Source organism: Carassius gibelio, chromosome B3, assembly GCF_023724105.1.
Source record: "Carassius gibelio isolate Cgi1373 ecotype wild population from Czech Republic chromosome B3, carGib1.2-hapl.c, whole genome shotgun sequence".
NCBI lineage: Eukaryota > Metazoa > Chordata > Actinopteri > Cypriniformes > Cyprinidae > Carassius > Carassius gibelio.
The window spans coordinates 34,879,083-34,900,928 of record NC_068398.1 but is presented as its reverse complement, the minus strand read 5'-3'; the positions used below and the strand labels follow the sequence as shown (position 1 = coordinate 34,900,928).

General features: G+C 39.2%; 1 protein-coding gene across 4 annotated transcripts in view; it reads left to right on the top strand.

Annotated features, from left to right (window-relative positions):
* LOC127953350 (zinc finger protein 271) overlaps window positions 1-21,846 on the top strand; it is a 408,540-nt gene that overhangs the window by 258,711 nt on the left and 127,983 nt on the right. The window lies entirely within an intron of this gene.

The following is a 21,846-nucleotide window of genomic DNA, read 5'->3' as shown; positions in this document are numbered from 1 at the left end:
GTGTTAATCAAACTTTAAAGGCCATGTTGCAGGTTAACCACCACTTTCGATTAATGGGTACATAAATCACTCAAGATATGTATATCATTTTTAAAATGTCTCTAAGTTTTTGGTATTAACGTTTTTTTTACACAATTCGATGATGACGTCACATTGGGGAGAAGTCGGGGAAAGGTAGCCTCAGCCTAGTATGATGCCGCATTCCAGGCAACCCGTAACCCGTGTTTTTCCAACCTTAAACCCGTGAAAGTGCACCGGAACGGCAATCAAACCCATGACTTCCCACCCGTGAACTCGTGTCTCGTACTAGATCGATGTACTCCGAGTTCCGAGGTCACACAGCACGCGAAACAACGATGACAGCCCCTACGAATAATACTACATATGGACGCAGTGTTTATGCAAGTGGTACATGTTGAAAAAATGATTTTAGGTCAATGTAACATTGCAGTAAAATAAATAATCTAGTTACAAAGTCGTTAGTAGTGGTATGAAATAGTGATTACGAGCTCAAAAACCTGCCTGGAACGCAGCATCAGAACTATAGCGACTGACTGGGATGAGGAAAAGGTGGCAAGAGTCAACATTTATGATGGTCCACAGCCATGTCATTTCGATCGAGCCAGCCTTGAGAGGGCAAATGAGGAATTGCCAAGAAACTGCGCTGAAAAGCTTGTGCTGTAGTGGAAGTGAGTGCGTTTGGGTCACTGTTGGTCGATATCTCTCTATCTTTCTGTCTATGTAGTCTATCTATCTATATATATCTATGTATTTATCTATAATCTGCGCTATCTGAAAACTCTCGTCTACTACTCGTCTCTCAATGCTGTCAAGGCGTGCTTTGGTAAATTCTCTCCCCAACGTGACGTGATGCAATGCATTGTGAGGGAATGGAGAACGCTGTAAGATGGTACATATTTTTCCGTATTATATTCCGTTTTGTGATGCCCAACAACATAAAATACAATGGATAACAGTTTAAATGTTTATTACCAACAAGCAAATTGCACAAATTCTTTAGAAAAAATTTACCTTGAAACACGGCCTTTAAATGTGAGTTTTTCTGCATATGAATGTAACTTTGTGTCTCCTACCTTTACCTGAATTACCATCTTGCTGGAATATAACTGCTAAATTCTGAAAACACCATAATGTACTCGAGTGGGTGTCTCTCCAGAGACAAAGGAACTTTTTCCCACTTCAGATCGTTGGACGTTCATTGGTTGTTCGTGCAACCGATGGGTGAAATACTTAGTCTTGGAGCACTTCATCTGAGAGAATGTCTTCTTTCATGGCTGCTTAGGGAGCTCTCATCTCTGTTTTTCTTTTCTTTACTAAGTTTTATTCTCATATTCGCCTCTCCCTCCGCAAGGAACACGAAATCTGAATCATTTCTTTGGTAACTTCACGTTCGGTGAACCTTTAAAACTTTGTGCGAGTCTGTTCGCCCTGGAAGACACGAGAAAACACACCCAGCTCCAAAAGAACGACACGCGCACTCTCGTCTTGCGCGGTCACAAAGAGAACTACATGCAAGTATTATTTTCTATTGAGATTTAAATGCTGCTTAAAGTTGTCTATTCCCTTTTTGAAGGTGATCTGATTCCTTGTCTTTCAAAAGGTTACTGTCTGTGAATGGGCGATTCGATGTATTGTTAGTTCAATTATTAAAATCCAATATATATTCCTGATTGCTTCTGTCTAAAATGCTCACATCACGATGTCAATGAAATGTTTGATCTTAGCTAAAAAAAAAAGTTGAAATTTCATAAATTGTACATGGCTTTGTAAGCAAGCAAATCCAATGGTGTCCATCTAGAAAATGTTTGAAATATGCATTCTGTGTTAACGGCTTTGTTTCAGTTTTGATGTAAACAAGATCCAATCCACATTGATGTTCTCTTTTTTTCTACTGGCTTCAACTGAATAGGCTAACATAAACCTAAAATCATCATCGCTTCACATGCGCCACTGATAAAGGTCAACTATACTTCCGCATTATGTCATTTTCGTGATCCGCGTACAGCCAAATTTTTGAGACCGCGTGGATGGTGCACGACACGCGAGGTGAATGATGAGACAAAAGTGGTCCTGGATGTCAAGCTGGTCCACCTTTGAAAGTTGCGTGGACACGGCTGTGCGCGAGACGGAACGGAACACAGAATGTGACGTTTACCCGGGGCTTAAAAGGCAGCCTTCCTTAATGGACACCTAAAATTCAAATGCAACGTTTTTTCTTTCGAATGTGGATTTTTATTTTAAATTAGATGAACATTCGAAATTCAATTACTTTTTTTTGACAGCCCTAGTCCGTACCAAGGTTATTTTTGTAAACAAAAACTGAAACTAAGACTAAAACTATAAGTTAAAAAACATTTTTGTTAACCGAAATATAATGTAAAATTCATAATAAATGAAAAACTAAAACTAAACGAAACTAGCAAAAGTTATAGAAAAACGTTATTAACAAAAATTAGTATTCGTTTTCATAATAAGCGGAAAATCTGTTGTGGTTTAGTTTAAATCCAAACAGGCTGTATAATACATTTACCTGTAGATGGCTACACTTTGTGGTGTTGAAATTAAGGGGAAGAATTCCACAAACCTTAATATTAGCTTTCAATAAACCAGTCACTGCTTTCCTCTGTCATGTGGAATGTAAAGGGCTGAAGAAGAGAGGGGAAAAAAAAAACACTGACCAATTTTTTTTGGTGAACCACCTAATGTTACAAATAATGATGGCGATCACATGGTGAATGTTGATCCACCAGCCCAGGCGTACAGTTTTCGGAGATGCATTCACTGTAAAGCCTGTGGGATGGAGTTTGCAGGTAACTGCATTTGCCACCGAATCTACACATTTTGTAATTGTTGTTTTATGATGTGCAGTTGGATATTATCAAATGTTGGAAAATCAAAACAAAACACACCTATAGAGAGTGCATGCATATATGACGTGAAGTCAGGCTAGATTAGTGTGCATGCGTTCTTTCACTGCATGATTCAGTCTATTAAAATGCATATCATTTCAAAACATCAGCATGATTAGCATGATTAGATATTGATTTTATACAAAGTTAACAGATATACAAGAAGTTAATGTTAAGAGACTTACGTTTTGAGACATTGTATTGCCTGCTATTGCTCTATTTCGCCAACAAAATCAATTCCAAACTGCAGAGCTCGAAATTAACTTTTTTACTTGGTAGCACTGGTGCTCCCAAATTCAAAAAGTTAGCAAACATTTAGGAGCACTCACCTAGAGACCTATGAAAATTGTTTTATTTTTTCCCAAAGTCCATTTAAATTTTTCTGGATTACATTTGTTTCTGTTTGAAATTTTCTCAGCTCCTTTTTAATGGTTAAATTTAATTGTATTAATCAAAAAGCATGTCTAATTAATTAAACTCATAACACTTATACATTTACACAACAATGTACTAAAAGTTAAACAAAAATTACATGTTTAGAGCCCTATGAAATGTTTTTAATTTTATCTATTGTTACATAAAACAACTTAATGCATAAAACAACTTAATTTATTATTTTTTTTTTTTTCTGAAAATACCCTTATGAAATGTTTTCCGCCCTCTGAAATTCTGTTGTGTACTTACAAGTTTCTGGTTAACAAATGAAGACATAAAACCTTATTTTTTATTATTATTGAAAATTAAGTAAAAATGTTTTTTGGTAAATAAAGGGGATTTACTATTAAAAATGTGTGATTATTCCTTAAAAAAATGATGTTTGTTTAATTTTAGTAGTAGTAGGCTATGTACATGCTGCTGAACAATAGTAATACATTTCTGGCAAATACTTGTCTTTAAATTAAACTGGATTTTTATTTTGATGGGTTACCGTGAATACCTTTACAGTTCTGTTAATGTGATATGACGCTAGTTTGACTCAAATCAAACAGTCAAATGCTCATGAAGAGACACTCAGAGCAGTTCTGGAGGTGTTGTTCATGTGTTCACGTCATTATTTAGCTAGATGACACACTCTGAAATCACCGCCAGCGTCACGCGCACTGCAGTGTGTGTAATAAATGAAGTCACGCTTCTGTGCTATTCATTAACACAGACACGCAGAACATGCAAGATTCATATTTTTAAATGGACTTTTCCGGCTTAATATTTACAGGTACTAGAGTCCACATTGTGATTTGATGTAAGTGCAATGATCTAGTTTTGATGAATTCATTCAATATTGGACAAATTCTGTGACATTCCGCGTTAAACTGTAAATTCAAATTTTTTTACTGGATTCCGCGATTCCATCCACGTTTTCTGCATCGCGGAAATCATAGGGCCCTACTCACCAATAATGTATGAGCATCGCAACTACAAATTATATATTAACAGATTTTATCCTTGCATTCTAAACTTTAATAAAGATTTTAGACTAATTAATATTAGCTGTCAATCACACAGCTTTCCGCTAGCTACCACAAGGAAAAAAAGGGCTGAAGAGAAAAAAAATGAAAAGAACACGGGACAGATTTCATTTGAAAACAACCTTTAGTTAAGTTCTTCTGTGGTGAGGTTCAGGATGGAGTTTGCGCTCTGACAACTGCATGGAATGGATGGCTGGATTGGGGATTTTATCGATAACAATAATTTGACTGAGTGTTACTGTGCTGATATTTTGAGGACTACAGTGGACTCCTAAAATTTTTTTAATTCTCCATATTCTGTGTGGTGGTCAGTTCACCGCAGTGACTGAAATTAATATTTTCCAAGATGTTTAAATAGTTTTTTTTTTTTTTTACCTTTTATGGTAATTTTTACAGTGAAGCCATTTTTTTTTTAAAGTGTGCATTATCATTTAAGTCAAATTCTTATATTTAATCAGCCAAATATAATAAGACATTTGGGCTGTTATAAAGCAAATAGAAGTGTCAATTAACAAAATGAATCTTTGCAATGCAGAGGAAACACAGAAGATGCATCTGAAATGGCATTTTTCTGTCGATTCTGCCTCTCGATCTGCTCTAGACAGCTGAAAGCCGGGCAGATGGAGCACTCTGGCGTCATTCAGCCAGGTTTCCGTGAAACAGAATGAGCAGCAGTGTGAGAAATCTTAATTTGTCCGGGAGAGCAAAAGGAGTTTGTCCGTTTTGTTGGGTGGAGAACAGAGGTTTGCCAAGCAACGGCAGGAGCGGCTGGGTGCAGAATATTCCCCGGGAACACATGGTAGGTAAAAATTTATATCCTCAATGCACTGTAAGTCGCTTTGGATAAAAGCATCCTCTAAATGCATAAATTTATTTTATTTTATTTATAATTTTAATTTTTCAGTGAACTAACCCTTTAAGGGACTTAAAGGGAAATATCTTAAAGGGAAATATCTAACTCAATACATTCATGGTCATACCGTGGAAATTTTACAAGATTTGGATAAAGAATTAGAATATTCCAAAGACATTTCACAGTTATGAATCACTCCATTTAGTCTAATGAAAAGTTAATACCACTTTAAATGTGTTTTCCTGTGAGTTATCAGATAACATAAAAATTACATCTAAGGAAAAGAAATAAAATAATTTAAATTAATGATTAGAGAAAATATTCCACACAGAACTACTGTTTTTAATAAACTATTTTAACCAATTAATTTTAAAAGTGCTGTTTGTATTGTTGAGAATGAAAATGAAGAGAAGCACAATATAATCTTTACAAAGTTTTCCTCCACAGTGTGACCTCCTCCTCGACAGATTACTTGAATTTCAGTGGAAATCTCCCACATTTGATCATATTAATATTTAGACCAGATATCTCAGAAAGAAAAAAAAATCACATTTCCACAAGAAGGAACCTGTGTGAGGAGCAGATAAGTAGTGAAGAGATTGAACAGTCTTTTCTAAAGTCCATAAAAAGGAAAAACTCTGGATTTGATGAATGATTTCAGCGGAGCAACACTCGGAGCTCAGGGCTGGGATTGTCTCTAAATACTCCCTCCACATTCAAATACTTCATCACACTTCAACGCCTCAGATCTGAATATTATCCAATTTAAATCTTAATTTATTATTAGGACAAAAATATTTTCTTTCTTCAAAGATTGTCCTCATTTGTAAAACTAAAAGTTAAAATGTAGGAAAACAAAGACTTATCAGAATATGACCAGCAATCATCATTATAACATTTAAAAATAGATTTGTCATTTTTTGTACTTAAGTAGGAAAAGTCAAAAAGTCTCAAAAAATAAACCTTTCCTAAAATTTTGAATAAAATGAGACAAACAGCGAGTAAAAGGCCCAGCATTTCTAAACACTGAAGCTGTCAGTCAGTTCAGCACAAACTCACTGTGTGTAAAAACTCCCGTTTTAATCAATTCTTCTGTCAAAACGGCACAATTCAGCTTTTATTGACACTGTTTTTCTGCTTTGTTTGTTGTAATGAGAGGATTTATGATTGTTAGCAACAGACAGACACATAGCTAACTTAATATAGAATTAAATAGAATAAGAATGTGTAGAAAATGTAAGAGATCATGGAAATGTTTTTAAGTAACATGGAGATTTCACACATTGTAGATTTGCTTTATATCATTTGATACATTTAAGTGCTGCACTTGACAATCACATTTAAACATTTGAATCATGAATGAGTTTAATACAAATATTATTAAACTGAAGAGCCAGACAGACTCATCTGAGCTTCTTCCTTCTCTGATCCAGCTTTATATTAAACACAATGATCATCTGCTTGAATACTAAAGCAACATTAATAATTTAGCACCTCAGTATTTGAATGAGATCTTGCTACATTATAATCCTCCACGTTCCGCTGCATTCTCAAAACTTAGGCAAATTGATAATTCCCAGAATATCAAAATCAACTGCGGGCGGCAGATCCTTTTCCTATTTGGCACCTAAACTCTGGAATAACCTAACTAACATTGTTCGGGAGGCAGACACATTCTTGCAGTTTAAATCTAGATTAAAGGCCCATCTCTGTAACCTGGCTTACACATAACATACTAATATGCTTTTAATTTCCAAATCCGTTAAAGGATTTTTAGGCTGCATTAATTAGGTAAACCGGAACCGGAAACACTTCCCATAACACCCGATGTACTTGCTACATCATTAGAAGAATGCAGAGATGTATAGTAATGAAGTAGAACTACTTCACTACTGTACTTAAGTACTAAAAGTCGGTATCTGTACTTTACTAGAGTATTATTTTTTTTCCGTACTTCCACTTTTACTTCAGTACATATTTTTGATGAGTTTAATACTTTTACTCCGTTATTTTTGTTATGTGCTGCATCGTTACTCGTTACCCACATGACCACTGCCAGAACTGTAAATGGCAGGTTTGATGAAGCTGGCACATCATTGAGCGAATCAAGCGATTAAGAAGACTGCGCATGCTGACTGAACTGCTGTAAAGAGAGAGATGAACACCGAGCCGAGACAGATAATGACTCGTTCACGAGTCAAGAACAGGTGAATCGACAGAACACCGGTTGCATCGGTTTCCGGATCACCAGTAGTTCTTTCGGACAGTTCGATTCTATAAACCGGTTGAAGAAAACAGTTCACCGGTTCTTTTGCGCTCGACGTAATGACGTCATTGGCGATGATTGCAAGCCTTCGGTTTACCTGCGCTCATAACATTAGCACAGAATCAGTTCAGAATCAGTCACCAAAAGAATCAGTTGCTTCACGCTGAATCACACATGCGCAGTATCATCAGCTCCTCGGTTCTCGAATCGGACACGAATTCTTAAACGGTTCTTGACTCGTGAACGAATCAGTCTTTTGTTCATTATCTAGCTCGGCTCGGTGTTCATCTTCAGTTCTCTCTTCACATCAGTTCAGTCAGTGTACTGTTTGAGAAAATGAATTGCTCCAGGATATTGGTTTGTTTGAACTCAGATGGAGTGTCAGCCACATTAAAAAAGTTAACAGCTTAAGTCATTTGTGGATTAATGCGTATTGGAGACGCGAACCGTTTAAAACGATTCAGTTCGATTTGGTGAACTGTTTCAAAAAGATCCGGTTACATCTAATGAGTCGTTCACGAACCGGATATCACAAACTGGTTTGTTTTGAACTGTCTAACAACAGACACGGAAGAGAAGACAATGCTGAATAAAGTCGTAGTTTTTGCTATTTTTTTATATTTAACTGACCCTCTGATGTCACATGGACTACTTTGAAGATGATTTTCTTACCTTTTTGGACATGGACAGTATACCATACACACAGCTTCAATGGAGGGACTGAGACCTCTCAGACTAAATCTAAAATATCTTAAACTGTGTTCCAAAATAAACGGAGGTCTTACATGTTTGAAACAACATGAGGGTAAGTTATTAATGACATAATTTTGCAAATTGGACGAAGTAACCCTTTAATCTGTTTTTTTGTTTACAAAAAGTTACAGTCAAAGGAATTGTGATTGTCCTTTAGGTTAATCATTTGAAATAGTAAAAACAATATGTTCAAACTTTTGACTACTTTCTTTAATAACTACATAACACAATACTTGTACTTTTACTTTCAGTACTTGAGTAGTAGATTTTAAAATAGACTACTTGCAATACTTAAGTACAAAAAATGTTGAATACTTTAGTACTTCTACTTAAGTGTGGTGCTTAAAGAGCACTTCAACTTCTACTCAAGTCACTTTTTTGATAGAGCAGTTGTACTTTTACTCAAGTATGGGTCTATAGTACTTTATACATCTCTGGAAGAATGGCATCTACTCTAATATTTGTCTGTTTCTCTTATTCCGAGGTCACCGTAGCCAACAGATCCAGTCTGTATCCAGACCAGATGGTGGATCGGCACCTAGAAAGGACCTCTACTTCTTATTCTTCTACACAATCTGACTTTTCTGCAGCCTGGAATTGAACAACTGGTTTCGTCTGGTCAGAAGAGAACTGGCCCCCCAACTGAGCCTGGTTACTCCCAAGGTTTATTTCTCCATTCTGTCACCGATGGAGTTTCGGTTCCTTGCTGCTGTCGCCTCTGGGTTGCTTGGTTGGGGTCACTTCATCTACAGTGATATCGTTGACTTGATTGCAAATAAATGCACAGACACTATTTAAACTGAACAGAGATGACATTACTGAATTCAATGATGAAATGCCTTTAACTATCATTTTGCATTATTGACACACTGTTTTCCTAATGAATGTTGTTCAGTTGCTTTGACGCAATGTTTTTTGTTTAAAGCCCTATATAACTAAAGGTGACTTGACTTAATCATTCAATATCATGTTTCTAACATGCATGCTGCATTATTTCATTGTAAAGTCTGAGTCTCTTCACCTGTATGGAACACATATACACATTTATCACACATTTATTTCTCCTCATAGACACAGTAGTGAAGCTCTTCTGTGGATCTTCATCTGATGTTTGGTGCTCCTTTCAAGACCACTTCATATTATGATATACAGCATTCATCAGTTTTTGGTGATTGAACGCTATCAGGTATTTCTTGTGTTTGAACTCTTTCAGCGACTTTTGGTGATGGATTTACACTGTAAGGTGGGACAGATGAGAAAGATCAACAGAGTTCAGTGTAGCAAAGTACAAATTAGTTACTATATTTCCATCACTTTTTTAAAAAGTAAAAGTTTCATTAAAATCCTGTAATCAGATTAATAAATGACTATACCTGATTTTGAATATTTATTTTTAAAACAGTTTTTGTGTTTAAAATATAATACATTTTAACATGAATTCCATTCTGTTTGTGTCTCTACTGAGTCAATTTAAAGAGAGACACACTAACGAGTTTACATCAAATATAATATTTGACAAGGAACAAATACAAATGTGATTTTTTTTTTCTTGAAACAAAAAGCTTTCAGTTAAATGTTGCACTAGTTAAAGCTGTTTGTCCTCTAGTTTAAACATGTTTGTATTGGTCTCAGTAAATAAGTGAAATGATTGCACAGCTAGCTGGAATACTGGATTCTGATTGGTCAGTCATGACATTCACGTGTGTGTCATTCATTAAGTGTGTGTCATTAGCAGCACAGAATAACACAGAGTCATACAGTATATGAGTCAGGCATTTCTTTGACTTATATATTTCCCATTCACCTCTGTGAACATATAGCCAGATGCCATTTTTCTTGAAAAATCCGACACTCTGTGTCCACTTTTCTCTTTTTTGACAGACATTTCACTGATGAGGGTGACAGGGCCAACAAAAAAAAGCTTGAAAACTGATTGAACCAAATGCCACTCAGACCATCAAGCTCAGTGCTACATTCTGCTGTTAGGTCCGCCGAAAATTAAAATGATTTTTTTTTTAATTCTGCAGGACTTTGCATTTATGGTTGATGCTGTTTTACAGAGCACTTAAATAATCTGAACAAAATGTTGCAAGGACGCAAAAAAATTGTAACACAGTATTATGACAGCATACATTCAAGTTAAAGCTCACGTTATGGGAGACGCAGATGGCAAGTGGTGACCCTGCTCATTTTACCTGTCTAAGAGATGTGTGCGCAGCAAGCGTTAATCCTGACGTCAGACGGTACAAAGACAAGATTTCAGAGTTGCTGAGGGAGTTTGAGAAACGATTCCAGGTCTTTAGCGAACTCGAGACAGAATTCGCAGTTTTTCGCTCACCATTCACAGTCAGAGTTTCTGATGTGCCTGTTGACATGGAACTTGAAATAATTGATTTGAAGTGTGATGTAGAATTTAACAAACTTGCCTCTGTGGGCTTGGACACATTTAATCAGTAGCTCCTGCCAGTCTATCACAAATTAACAGCACTGGCTGCAAAAATGTTGTGCATTTTTGGGACCACCTACTGTACCCTTGTGAGCAATTTTTCTCAGTAATGAACATTAATAAAACGAACTGCGCTCAAAGCTCACACATAATCGCTTAAATGAGATTCTAAAAGTGGCTGCTACTCAGGACCTGATATTGATGCACTTGTGCAGGCTAAAAGATGCCAAGTCTCAGGGGCAAATTGATAAATTAGTTTACCTTAAAAAAACATACACACTTATGTATAAATCTGCACATTTTACAAATATTTTCTTTTTAAAACAGCTGCCACTTAAGATTTTAAGTGTGTGGAGTCAATTCATGTGTTCAGAATTGCTTCCCACAAATTGGAAAATGGATATTAAATAATTTCTATATTTTGATGTGTGATTTATGTTAACATGCAGGACAGTGTTTTTAAGTTCCACAAAACTGTGACTAAATGTTTTGTGCAATTATATGCTAACTGTGATAAGTTTTTATGCATAATGCACTTAAATAAATGTTAAACTGAGTAATAGTGTTGTAGAAATTGCACATACTACTTAGGTTGTTCATAATATATTTTGTTCATTCATTTAATATAAAGATTTTTATAATTTACTTCTTTGCACCAATACAAAGAAAAAAGTGGACTTGTTGTTAGTTCTATGTAATTTTGCTATGAGTTTACTGGTCTGGCCCCCTTGAGATCAGATTAAGCTGCAGCCCCCAGACCAAAATGAGTTTGACACCCCTGCACTATTCCCTACATTAGTCCACTAATACAGTTCAGTGGAAGAGTGAATGAAAACCAATTAATCTGGACACTGAGTGCACTGAAGAACTGCTGCTTTTGCAGTTTTTGCTGCTGTTTAATAATCACCTGAAACTGGCAAACTAGCAGCTTCAGTATGAAATGATTTATTTTGAACTCTGATCAGAGGTAAATGTATCTCTTTAATATCACAAAGTGAAGTTAACTCAGCTCAGTTTACAGTTTGAGTTTCGTAGCACATCAATGATTGGCTGCTTTGAGTCTCTAATCTTATTGCGCCTTAGATCAAGCTCTTTTAGAAACTGCAGATCTTTTGTGTTTGTCAAACACTCAGTTAAAGAAGAAATATCTGTAATGCCACAATTATAAAGACTAGAAAGAGACAAACAGAGGATCAGAGATCATCTTACAAAGAAATCATTAAGGTGAAGAATCATACACAAATATTATATTTACCCATTCATCATGAGATATTGAGTATAAAGTGTTTTGTTTAATTCTTACTGCATGTGCCATTCATTTGGGGAGGTCACACTTATGCTGTTTGCGGCCTTCAGGGACCACAGGAACGAAAAGGTCATTTTGTAATATGTGTGTGTGTATATATATATATATATATATATATATATATATATATATATATATATATATATATATATATATATACACACACACAGGTGTTTGGCAATAAATTAGGATAACATGAAAAAGTTCATTTATTTCAGTAATTCAGCTCAAATTCGGAAATTCAATGCACACAGACTGAAGTCATTTAAGTCTTTGGTTCTTTTAATTGTGATGATTTTGGCTCACATTTAACAAAAACCAATCAATTCTCAATCTCAACGAATTAGAATATGGTGACATGCCAATCAAATAAATCAACTCAAAACACCTGCAAAGGTTTCCTGAGCCTTCAAAATGGTCCCTCAGTTTGGTTCACTAGTGTAACAGAAATGACTCAAATTAAAGAGTCTATCAGGGCTGTGTTTGAAACACAGAGCCTAATTCCTCAGGAAGTCATAATTCTGTGCCACAAGTCCCAAGCAAGATGAGCAACCAACTTGTTGACAAAACAGCTTTCAACATTAACACCACTAGAACAATTATTTACAATTTCAATTCGAAGAAGAGAAATTTGGTGTCAAATGTTTTGTTCGTAATGGAAATGCAACGCTGGACATCACATGGAAACCCATGAGTTAAACACTTCCATTGACCACCCCCCCCCCCCCACCTAGCAGAACCAGACTGAAATTCCTAAGGGGGAGAGGCTTTAAACCTCTGTCTTCACAGAACATCCCTATGTCAGAGAATGACAAAGAAACTGTCTTTTGTACATATATATGGACCAAAATGAACTCCAAAATGACTTCTAAATGAATATCATTCCAACGCTTAACTCCATACTCATTTATATGTAACCCACACATTCGACTACCATGTTATAATCACTTATTGTGTATGTCTTTTGATAACTATAGGATACATAGACATGTCTAGTATCGATTTAATCGAATCTGCTTGCTTGAATTAGTTCAGACAATCATTTATTTGTCAAATATATCATAACCTGGTTATAGAAATCATGTCCAAAATTAGACCCTGCAAGAGTGGGAAAATTCGGACCACATGCTTGGTAAGATAAACATATGATTTATGATACCTCTGAGCCAAGACAATATCTGATTGGTCAAGACAACATTTGAGGTGCGGCCAACAGGCCAGTTTAAATACTTAGGACACCATAAAATCTGGCTTTTAGTCTCTAGCTATGATGCTGCTGCTATTAGTCATGTGGCTTTTAGTTGTTAGCTTTGCTACCTAGCTTTAGCTTTTAGCCATGCTGTTTGTTATCAATGCTCTTTAAGCGTGGTTCCAGCGTGCTACTTAGCCACGATGAGAAGGAACACAACCTAGTCTCATCAAACTTTAATTCTTTTCTTTTCCGTTTGAGAGTTTCATGTTCTGAGTTAAATTTGTAACGTCGAGTCTCCGACGCCTGACCTCGTCTGCCAGTTCAACTTCAACCAGCCATACGCAACTCCATCTTCAGCAAATGCCCCACCACGGGCCTTCCCAAGACGTCACTTCAGCGACTACTGAACTTCCAGCCAATCAGCGACAACAAAGGGACACCTTCAGATGCAAGTAACCTCCAGACTGTGACCTTTACTGGTGCATCTAATATAATTTTAACCTCATAGAGGAACTCAATGCGAGGGCTAATTACGTGATTGATGGTTGTTCATGTCTATGCAATTTAAATTTGTGTATTTTGTGGTCTGAATTATGGTGGATTTATTGATTTTGTTTGAAAAAAATTAAGAAAAATTTCAGATTTAATTATTTCCTTGTTCATTTTAATGTGGCTTTTTTAACAATAACACACAACCAGATATCAATCCAATTTAATTTTCTATTTTTAAAGCACCAAGTGATGACATCCATACAAAGTACCACATCATTTAGATAAAGGGACCATTTATGTTTTTATTTCAGCACCTTGAACAGCACATAAGAGATAAAGAAAGTGATTTTCATCATTTTGATTATTTTATGTGAATGCTACTGACCTCAATCTCTCAAGTTTACAGTGTGAATCCTTCAGTACATCACATAAGTGATTCACTCCTGTGTTTTTTATTTGATTCCTGCTCGTGTTCAGTTCTCTCAGGTGTGATGGGTTTGATTTCAGAGCTGAAGTCAGGATGAGACACTGTTTCTCTGTAATACTGCATCTACACAGACTGAAGACAGAAAGTGAAAACACAATGAATCAGACACGTTTTGTTCATGTGTGAGTAATTAATAATTTGTTAACACCATACAGTGCAATAATTAAAGCATTGCCAAAAACCTTTTTATATGACCATAAATAAAAACATAACAAAAAAGAAAGAAAAAAAAGCACATTAGGATATAGAATCAACTACTTTAAAATAACATGAAAACGGAGTTTAAATGTGAGAAATCAAGGAAATTTTAAGAATTTTTTTTTTTTTTGCAATTGTCATTCTTTTTTTCTTTTTTATTTTGGACAGTAAGTGAGTGAATGTGAAAAAAGGTAAAGCAGGATTTAATTTGGTCCATTAATTATTTGGATTGCTGTGATTTGTTATTCCTGTTATCTCTGGTGACTGACAGTTCCCTTATCAAAAGCTACTCTCGATGCTTTTTGTTTGACCGGTTGTGAAGCACGTATGTCAAACACGCCAAGAATTGGCTTAAATAACATCGGTAGGTGACGTCACATATTACACGCACCTGAAGGTTATAAATAGACGTGACACGGAAACTCCCTCAGGTTTCTTTGTCTTCAAGGACCGCATTGTGTGTGTATGTGTGTGTTAGAGTTGAGTAAATAAGAAAATAAACAGAAAGAAAAAAAGGGGGAAAATATAAATAAAACACTGCGTTGCAGCAGAATATTAAAAGAGAAAAAAAGAGAGAATGACAGAATCAAATAAGAGATGCCTGCCTCAGTGTCAGAGGCTCATCTCAGAGGATGATCCTCACAGATTCTGTTTTGAGTGTTTGGGAGAAGAGCACGCTGTCCTCGGGCTCGAGGGAGAATGCGAGCACTGTGACACGTTATCGATTAAAGTGCTTCGCTCGCGTTTTTCAAAAATTACGAGCCGGCAGATTCTCCCTCAAGATCCTGGGGGTCGCGTGTCGATCTGGCCGAGGCGTGTGGCCCCTTCCGCCCCTTTCTCTCGTGCTCTCGCCAGATCATGAAGCCCTCGTGTCCGTTTCTCAAGCGCGCCCGGCACTTCTTCTGAACAGCCCGAGGAGACTTCATATGTTGCCTCTGTTGAGATGCAAAGTGCCACCATAGAGCGTTCCTCCCACGATGATAAAGCGTATGAGGAGCTATTCGAAGTGGTAACTTGTGCAGTTGATCGCTTAAAACTAGACTAGCCACAAGAGCAAGAGGCCCCCAAACGCTCAAAATTAGACGACAGATTTCTGTCGGGTGGCCAAGGGGAGGGGCCTCAGTGACGGTCTCTCCCTTTTTTCGGTGATCTCCACGATGAGCTAGTACGGTCGTGGAGTAAGCCATATTCGTCCCATGTCTTCGTTCCGTCGACGTCAATTTATTTGACTATCGTTGATTCAAAGTCATGGGGCTATATGATGAGACACTTGCGGGCTATCTCTCCCCTGGGACTTCATCGTCCCTTAAAAAGCCTACACTCCCCACTAAGCCATGCAGAATGACATCTTCGCTGGTGGGGAAAGCTTTTCAGGCCGCGGGTCAGGCTGGTGCTGCCCTGCACACCATGGCGGTTCTGCAGGCGTACCAGGCTGACCTGCTAAAAGACTTGAGCACAGGCGGGTCTATCAATGAAGAGGCGTTTTTAGAACTTCGTCGTGCCCCCCCTTGAAGAGAATGGGGAGCTGTTCCTGAGCCTGAGGCTGGCGTGCCCAGGACCGTGAGGGTGTGCCCCCTCCGGAAGGGGTGCGTAATATTCCAACAGAGAATAAAGACTCCTTCCTGGCACCCTCCAGGGCCCGTTGTTTTATATCCGCCACCACCGGTGTTTCGGGGAGCAGCGGTCTCCAGCGAAATGTTAAATGCTCTGTTGCCTACTGCCATGTTTCAGGACACCAGACATCTAACATCCCCCCAACAAAACGAAGTGTCAAAATTAGTGCCCCTTTCGGAGAAGCTGGCGGCGTGGAAGCTACTGCCAAATGCCCATGGGTAGAAAGGACTGTAGAGAAAGGCTACAGAATTCAGTTCGCGTATCGTCCTCCGCGTTTCAACGGCGTGGTCTCCACTTCCGTGAAACCGGAACGAGTGCATTTATTGACACAGGAATTGCAAACTCTACTGGAGAAAGGGGCCATAGAACATGTTCCCCTGCCAGACAGACAGTCAGGCTATTACAGCGGGTATTTTCTTGTTCCCCAAAAAGATGGGGGGTTGCGTCCAATTTTAGATCTTCACGGGTTGAACCGCTAAATCAGAACATACAAGTTCAAAATGCTGACAATCAAGATGATTGTGTCTCAGATCCAGTCAGGCGATTGGTTCATGACTATTGATCTCAAGGACGTTTATTTTCACATCAAGATCTTGCCACAACACAGGAAGTACCTGAGGTTCGCTTTCGGGGGCGAAGCTTACCAGTATCTTTGTCACCCCGCACGTACACGAAATGTATGGATGCAGCTGTGGCTTCCTCTACAACTCAAGGGCATCCACATTTTGAATTATATAGATGACTGGCTGATCCTGGCTCAGTCTCAAGAGCTAGCACTTCGACATCGGGATGTCGATCTAGCTCATCTCGAATCTCTGGGATTGAGACTCAATGCCATGAAAAGCGTTCTCTCATCCTCCCAGAGGACAACGTATTTGGGGGTGGTATGAAACTCGGTCGCAATGCCGGCACAGCTGTCTCCTGCACGTGTCGAATCCATTCTAAACACCCTAAAGAACATAAAGCTAGGCCAGAAAATCACAGTTCATCACTTTCAGAAAGTTTTAGGTCTCATGGCAGCTGCATCCATGGTGATACCTTTGGGTCTCCTGCATATTAGGTCGTTTCAGTTGTGGCTCAGAGCCAGGGGATTTCATCCAAGGGCCAATCCCCAGTGGCAATTAAGGGTTACGCACCAGGGGCTTCGTACCCTATCTATGTGGATTCAGACCCCGGTTTCTGACTTTGGGTCCCACTCTAGGTCCGTGTTGTCGTCGCAAGATGCTAACAACAGACGTTTCCCTCACTGGCTGGGGAGCGGTCTTTAAATAACCGTCCAGCCCAAGGGATCTGGAGAGGTCATCTTCTCGAATGGCACATAAATTGCCTCGAAATGAAGGCTGTATTTCTGGCCCTGAAATACTTCCTCCAGTAGTTGAGAGGCTACCATGTCCTAGTGCGGATGGACAACACATCTGTAGTCTCTTACATAAATCACCAGGGTGGACTGTTTTCGCGCCGCTTGAACAAGTTAGCACAGCAGGTCCTGCTTTGGGCACAGGACAAGTTCTTGTCCCTCAAGGCGATTTACATTTCTGGGCATATGAATGTGGGAGCAGATTTGCTGTCCAGACAAGCTGTGACACACGGGGAATGGAAACTCCACCCCGAAGTAGTGAGTCAAATCTGGGAAAGATTTTACGAAGCAGAGGTGCACCTTTTTTCTACACAGGAGACAGCACAATGTCCCCTCTACTTCTCTCTGACTCATCCGGCTCCCCTGGGTCTGGACGCTATGGCCAATGCGTGGCCCAGACTGCGTCTTTACGCCTTTCCTCCGATCGCTCTGCTCCCGGGAGTCCTGGCCAAGGTCCGTCAACAGGGGTCTTGCCTCTTACTGATAGCACCCCGTTGGCCGACCAGAGTCTGGTTCTCAGATCTAATATCCCTCCTCGACGGCTCGCCGTGGGCGATTCCGATCAGGAGAGATCTTCTCTCTCAGGCGCAGGGGACAGTATTTCATCCCCGGCCCGAGCTCTGGAACCTTCACGTCTGGCCCCTGAGAGGGGACCAACTAAGAGATGCTGGCCTTTCAGCAAATGTAATAGAAACTATTCTAAGTGCTAGGGCTCCCTCCACTAGAAGAATGTATGCCCTCAAATGGCGTGTTTTCGAGGACTGGTGCATGACACACCATGTAGACCCAGCTCACTGCCAAATTGTTTCAGTACTGGAGTTTCTGCAAGAGAAATTATCCTCAGGCACAGGCCCCAGTACTCTCAGAACCTATGTGGCCGCTATTTCGGCTTGCCATGGTCTGACTGATGGCATTTCTGTGGGAAAGCACCCTCTAGTCGCCCGCTTCATTCGTGGGGCTAAGCAGTTGAGGTCACGAGAGTAGCTTTTGATAAGGGAACGTCTCGGGTTACTTGTCTGTAACCCTGTTCCTTGAAAAAGCGGGAACGAGATGCTGCGCCTCAATGCCGCACTGTTAACGTGCCCGGACGTCCTTTCAGACAAATATTAACCTGAGGGAGTTTCCGTGTCACGTCTATTTATAACCTTCAGGTGAGTGTAATATGTGACGTCACCTACCGAGGTTATTTAAGCCAATTCTTGGCGTGTTTGACACACGTGCTTCACAACCGGTCGAACAAAGAATGTTCTCAATAGCGCTATTGAGCGCAGCATCTCGTTCCCGCTTTTTCAGGGAACAGGGTTACAGTCAAGTAACCCGAGATGATTTTCTTACTCCATCATCAGAGGAGAGAAGAGAAGATGTTGTGAGGGAGAAGGAAAGTTATTTTGATAAAAGATCAGGAGGACACATCAATTAGAAATACATTATGTGCACAAATAAATCATTTCAGCACTGCAATATTCCATTAAAAACAATAACTGTCAACTTTAATTTCATGGTGACATTTTAATATGATTTTAAGTAGTTCTGTAGGTGATCCTATATCTTAATCTACTTTGTTAATCTTTTTTCTTTGGTTTTTGTTTTACCGGGGGCAGTCATGGACTAATGGTGAGAGAGTCAGGCTTGTAACCTGAAGGTTGTGGGTTTGAGTCTCAGGTCCAACAGGGATTGTAGGGTGGAGAGAGTGAATATCCTGCACTCTCTTCTACCTTCAATACCACGACTTGAGCAAGAACTGAACCCCAACTGTTCCCTGGGCTAAATGCAGAGCACAAATTATGAGTATGGGTATGAATAGTTGTGTATTGACCCTGAGGACAACAATACATTTTTTTTGATGAATTAGATGTGCTGCTCTCAAATTTTCCTGAGGATGGTACTCCCTTAGTTATGCTTGGAGATTTCAACATCCACCTAGATAAACCTCTATCTGCAGACTTCCACACTCTACCTGCCTCTTTTGATCTCAATCGAGTGTCAACTACTGCTACTCACAAATCAGGCAACCAACTGGACCTTATTTATACACGTCACTGCTCTACTGATCATGTACTGGTTACTCCACTGCACACCTCAGATCACTTCTTCCTCACTCTTAAACTCAACATGGTCCCTGACAAATCACTTACCCCTCCACATGTCATCTTTTGATGTAACCTACGCTCACTCTCACCCTCCCGGCTATCTGCTATGGCTTTATCTTCGCTTGTTTCCCCTAAACTGTTAGCATCCTTTGATGCTGACAGTGCTTCTGCTCCACTCTTACATCTTGTTTAGACACTGTTTGCCCCTTGTCTTCCAGGCCAGCCCATAACACCCCTTCTGCCCCATGTTTATCTGATGTTCTACGCGAATACCATTCTAAGCTTAGAGCTTCTGAAAGGGTGTGGGCGCAAATCCAAAAATACTACTGACCTTAATATGTATCAGTCACTCATCTCTTCCTTGTCTGCAAATGTCTCCACTGCTAAAAGGACATACTTCCATAAAAAAATGAACAATTCGTTTAACTCTCGCATGTAAAAAAAAAAAAAAGAATCTCGCTCCTTTGTCCTCCTCCTCCTCCCCGACCTGTATCAACTCTAATAGCTGATGACCACATTTTTCATTAATGAAATTAAAATCATCAGTGCACAAACCACAGTCCATCAAGCACATATCACCAGCACACATACAGTCATTCACATCCTTATCTTCACTCTCTGAGGCAGAAGTCTCAAAACTCGTCCTTTCTAATCATCCTACTATTTGCTCGCTTGATCCTATTCCATCTCCTCTCCTTAAAGCCACTCCTTAAGTTCTACCTGCACTCATTCACATCATTAACATATCCCTCCACACTGGTGTTTTTCATTTAGACAGGCTCATATAACTCCATAATATAACTTGCACTTTCACACTGCCAGTGATTAACCGGAATATGTGCGTGCGTTCACACACAACTCGTAAAGGTCATCAGAGTGTGACATGTAATGTACGCATTGAAAACGCAAGCCACGTTAACTTTCACTGAAGCTGGTGAATGATCTCAGCCTCAGCACGGATAGTGAGGAACTAGCTGGGAAGGGAAGTCGTGGCCTAGTGGTTAGAGAGTATGATTCCTAACCCTAGGGTTGTGGGTTCAAGTCTCAGGCCAGCAATACCATGACTTAGGTGCCCTTGAGCAAGGCACCGAATCCCCAACTGCTCCCCTGGCACTGCAGCATAAATGGCTTCCCACTGCTCCGGGTGTGTGTTCACAGTGTGTGTGTGTGTGTGTGTTCACTGCGGTGTGTGTGCTCTTTGGATGGGTTAAATGCAGAGCACAAATTCTGAGTATAGGTCATACTTGGCTGTATGTCATGTCACTTTTTCACTTTCATCTCTGCTTTATTACAGTTTGTACATAGTTTTTTCGCCACGTACGTTGATCAGCCTTCAAAACACCCGGTAAAAGTGTCGTGCGATAACTTGCGACATCACGACGACACACCATTTATGGCATTAGTTCTGGCTTTTGTTCACACAGCGCACGTTCCAGGACTGAACCCTGCAATGTTACTAGGTCTCAATCCTGGAATCAATCTCGGGACAAGTTTGCTTTCACACTGAAAGTGACCCAGCAATGTTCTGGCAATTTTCCGGGTCCAACATGCAGTGTGAAAGGGGCTTTGGTGGGGTGTCCAAGTTGCAACATCTAACTACTGTGGTGGCCCAGGGCTCAGTCCTTGGACCCCTTCTGTCTACATGGTATCATTAGGTTCTGTCATTCAGAAACATGGCTTTTCATACCACTGCTATGCTGATGACACTCACCTCTACCTCTCATTCCATCCTGATGATCTGATGGTAGCTGTTCACATCTCGGCTTGTCAAGCAGATATTTTTTTGCTAGATGAAGGACAGTCACCTTCAACTCAACCTTGCCAAGATATAAATGCTTGTGGTTCCAGCAAACCATTTGTTTCATCACAATTTCACCATCCATTTAGGCACATCAAACATAACTCCTTCAAAAACAGCCAGAAACCTTATTTGTGTGTTATATCTGTTTTCTTTTAATTTATCATACATTTAACAAAAGCAAAATAAAAAAGGCCCTCTAACACTAGCTTGCTCTATTCTTTTTCTGTTCTATCTGTTTTCTTTTTATTACATTATTTAAAAGCCCTTCTTTTGTTGATTTTGATTGCTCCATTGCCCTCATTTGTAAGTCGCTTTTGGCTAAAAGCTTCTGCTAAATGACTAAATGTAAATGTAATATGCACAAAAAATGGGTGCACATGAGTGGTCTGCAGGTGTGCATATGCGACAAAATAGCAGACACTTTTATCCAAAGCGACTTACAAATGAGGACAATGATATACAAGTGCTACAACAAGTCTCAGTTAGTTTAACTCAGTACATGTAGCAATTCAATGAATTCATTTTTTTAATTTTTATTATTATATAATAAGAAATGCGCTGTAAATTAGTTCAGAGCGCGCCTTAAACTACAAAC